The sequence below is a fragment of the Triticum urartu genome, unplaced genomic scaffold (genome assembly GCF_003073215.2).
Source record: "Triticum urartu cultivar G1812 unplaced genomic scaffold, Tu2.1 TuUngrouped_contig_10360, whole genome shotgun sequence".
NCBI lineage: Eukaryota > Viridiplantae > Streptophyta > Magnoliopsida > Poales > Poaceae > Triticum > Triticum urartu.
The window spans coordinates 2,190-5,794 of record NW_024111219.1 but is presented as its reverse complement, the minus strand read 5'-3'; the positions used below and the strand labels follow the sequence as shown (position 1 = coordinate 5,794).

At 42.9% G+C, this 3,605-nt stretch overlaps 1 pseudogene; it reads left to right on the top strand.

The window, feature by feature from the left end:
- Nucleotides 1–1,242: 1,242 nt before the first annotated feature.
- Nucleotides 1,243–2,991, top strand: LOC125526519 (annotated as a pseudogene).
- Nucleotides 2,992–3,605: the final 614 nt, after the last annotated feature.

Below are 3,605 nucleotides of genomic sequence, written 5' to 3'. Positions count from 1 at the left end.
TATTAACTAGATGGCTTCTTCTCTCTTTTTGGATCTCAATACAAAGTTTTCCCCCTCTCTTGTGGAGATCTATTCAATGTAATCTTCTTTTGCGGTATGTTTGTTGAGACCGATGAATTGTGGGTTTATGATCAAGTTTATCTATGAACAATATTTGAATCTTCTCTGAATTCTTTTATGTATGATTGGTTATCTTTGCAAGTCTCTTTGAATTATCAGTTTGGTTTGGCCTACTAGATGATCTTTCTTGCAATTGGATAAGTGCTTAGTTTTGGGTTCAATTTTGCGGTGTCCTTTCCCAGTGACAGTAGGGGCAGCAAGGCACGTATTGTATTGTTGCCATCGAGGATAAAAAGATGGGGTTTATTTCATATTGGATGAGTTTATCCCTCTACATCATGTCATCCTGCTTAAAGTGTTATTCTGTTCTCTTGAACTTAATACTCGAGATGCATGCTGGATAGCGGTCGATGTGTGGAGTAATAGTAGTAGATGCAGGCAGGAGTCGGTCTACTTGTCTCGGACGTGATGCCTATATACATGATCATACCTAGATATTCTCATAACTATGCTCAATTCTGTCAATTTGTCAACAGTAATTTGTTTACCCACTGTGAATACATATGCTCTCGAGAGAAGCCACTAGTGAGACCTATGGCCCCCGGGTCTATCTTCCATCATATTAATCTTCCAATACTTAGTTATTCCCTTTGCCTTTTATTTTAATTTGCATTTTATAATAAAAATACCAAAAATATTATCTTATCATATCTATCAGATCTCACTCTCATAAGTGACCATGTAGGGATTGACAACCCCTTATCGCGTTGGTTGCGAGCATTTATTTGTTTGTGTAGGGACGAGGGACTCGTGCGTGGCCTCCTACTGGATTGATACCTTGGTTCTCAAAAACTGAGGGAAATACTTACGCTACTCTGCTGCATCACCCTTTCCTCTTCAAGGGAAAACCAACGCAAGTGCTCAAGAGGTAGCACCCCTCGCCTGGATTTGGCCCCGGCTGCCATGCCACCCCCACGCCTGGGTCCGGCTGCTGCAGTGCACTTGCCCCACTCCTAGGTCCGGCAGCCGTGCCGCCCCCGCTCCTAGGTCCAACCATCAGCACCCCCACCCCCTGGCACACGACCGTTGGTCCCCAAGCACACCGGCCAAGTGTCCACGCCCCATCCCCCGACATTATCCTGCCTCGTTGGCGCACCATGGATGTCTTCCTCTTCTGCCTAGAACTTCTTCTCCAACCTCTTGCCATGTCGGTGTTCCATTCATTCCTCTCAACATGGCTCTTCAGGTACGGCCAAGATTGAATCCCCTGGATTTCTCTTAGGAATCAAGATGAATTTTATCTTCTCTGTATCTGATTTGCGCCTAATCTTGGTTCTTGGATCGGGTGTGGATGGTTGGGGAGGACGGCGAGGACCTCAAGAACCACAGGGAGCTCCTGCCTCTCTCCAAGCTCCAAGGTGCGAATGATGATCCTCAGTTTCTTGGATTGTTGGTGTGTCCCCTATTTGTTTGGGTAAAAAATGCCTCTTTTGGCTGAATATATACGAGCTTTTATTCATTGGATGTCGTGGCCTTAGTCAGCACTTTTAGATGACGACGCCCTCATGTAACTGCTTGAACAGAGGGTGACTTGCCATCGTTCTTGATTATCCTCTGTCGATTCGAACTATACAATTTATGTTCCTCACCCAAAGAAGTAACTGCTGGGTGTGGACACCTGACTGATAAGACGAGTAGAACAAGGGAATGTTTTAAGTTCTCTTTTAGCTTTGAAAATTATCATTTTGAAAAAAAATAAAAAACGGCCCGGTATCTGAATCCACTTTTCCATAAACATGGTGTCTAGAAGCTGGGCTCGGTTCTGTAAACATGGTATACTCTGCTATATTGGCATTTGGACCCAAAGAAGCCCGAAAGCGAAGCATAGCTAGCGAAGATCCGCAAAGACAGAGGATATAACTACATGGTTTGTGACTCCCACCAACTCTCAGTTCCTCTTTGCTTCTCTTTAACCGTGCACACCTTGTGTATGTAATATGATAGTAGTGCACATGCATCACTTGCTGAAGGATTATCTCGATATATGCCCTAGAAAGTTAGCAAACTTTGAGGAGAAGCTCAAGAATTTCTTCACAGAGCACATGCATGCCGACGAAGAGACCCGCGATAGCTTGGAAGGTGGCGGGTACCTTGATGTACGTGACAAGGATGACAAGTGGGTTCCGATCTGGATAAAAGAATGGGATATGACTGTGCTGCCGGCTGGAATTTATCATCGGTTCACCCTCGACGCCGCCAACCATGTGAAGGTACTAACTGGGATCTTTTATGTGTTTTACTGCTAAAGAGTTGTTGCGGTGATTATTTTTTGCATCACATTTTTCATAGAAATATGAATCTGTTTTGTCAACCAAGCTAATTGAAAGCATGAGTTAGGCACTAGATTAGAGGACATCTGTAGAACCATCAAAAAGAAGCACAAGTCGCAAAACGGATCAACAAGATGGTTGACAACTAATTATTCATGTAATGCTACTTGGTGAGGACCACTAAGGAAAAACAATACAATGATGAACTAGCAGCATCACATTCACGGATCAGATGTACGACACAAGTTGGCCAATCTGGGTAGTGAACTCAAGTTTAGCAGAAAGTGTGCTCTCGTAGGATGCAGAAACAAGGTTCATTTTCAGCCGGTAATTAGAGAACTGTGCTGTTAAACAACATCTATAAGCAATTAAAATGAGACGGTGTATATATGTAGAAGTTCTATCTTGCATCAGATATAAATTGTGTCCTTATCAAACTTAACACATTCTGATGCCTTGTCGTGGACAGCTCATGAAGCTCTTCCTCGGAGAACCAGTGTGGATAGCACACAACCGGCCTTAGGAGGACCATCCGGTGCGGCAAGAGTATGTGAAGAGGCTAACGGACAACAATGTTGGTCTTGCTCTGGCGGCACACTGAAGTTTGTTTGTGATTCCTCAACAATGTATTATAAACACCCATGCATGGACATATACATACACTTGGATGAAACTGTGTTATAATCTTGAATATGCAGGTGGCCTCGCTGGCGCACCATGGACGTCTCCGCTGCTGGCAAACGGCAAAAAAATGATTGGCCGATCCAGTCGAGCAAGCTGTGGAAGAACAGCTCGACTTGTGTATGCTTTTTTTCTAATATGGCTGATTGTACCGCCGCCGCTATTTTTAGTTTTTTGCTCACATGCACTGTATTTTTTTGATGTAATGCCTGAGAACTAGCTTGGGAATAGATGCAGTATGTTGCTGGAGTTTGTGCAACTTTTAGTCAAATAGAAAATTTTGATGAAATGCACGCAGTTGTTGTTCGGCAGTGAAATTCATAGTCTTTGCAGTACCCAGTTAACGTTTTTGAAGTTTAACACTGCAAAAAGAATGAAAGTAAATATACTATACTTTGAAAAATAAAATGGAACACCGGAATCATATGGTGTTGTTCATATATAACCAAGAGAGGAGTTTAAAGAATCTTAACTTGTTGCATTTCATAAAAAAACAGTGGAAAAGCATGAACTAGCTAGGTGTCCTAGTTCAAA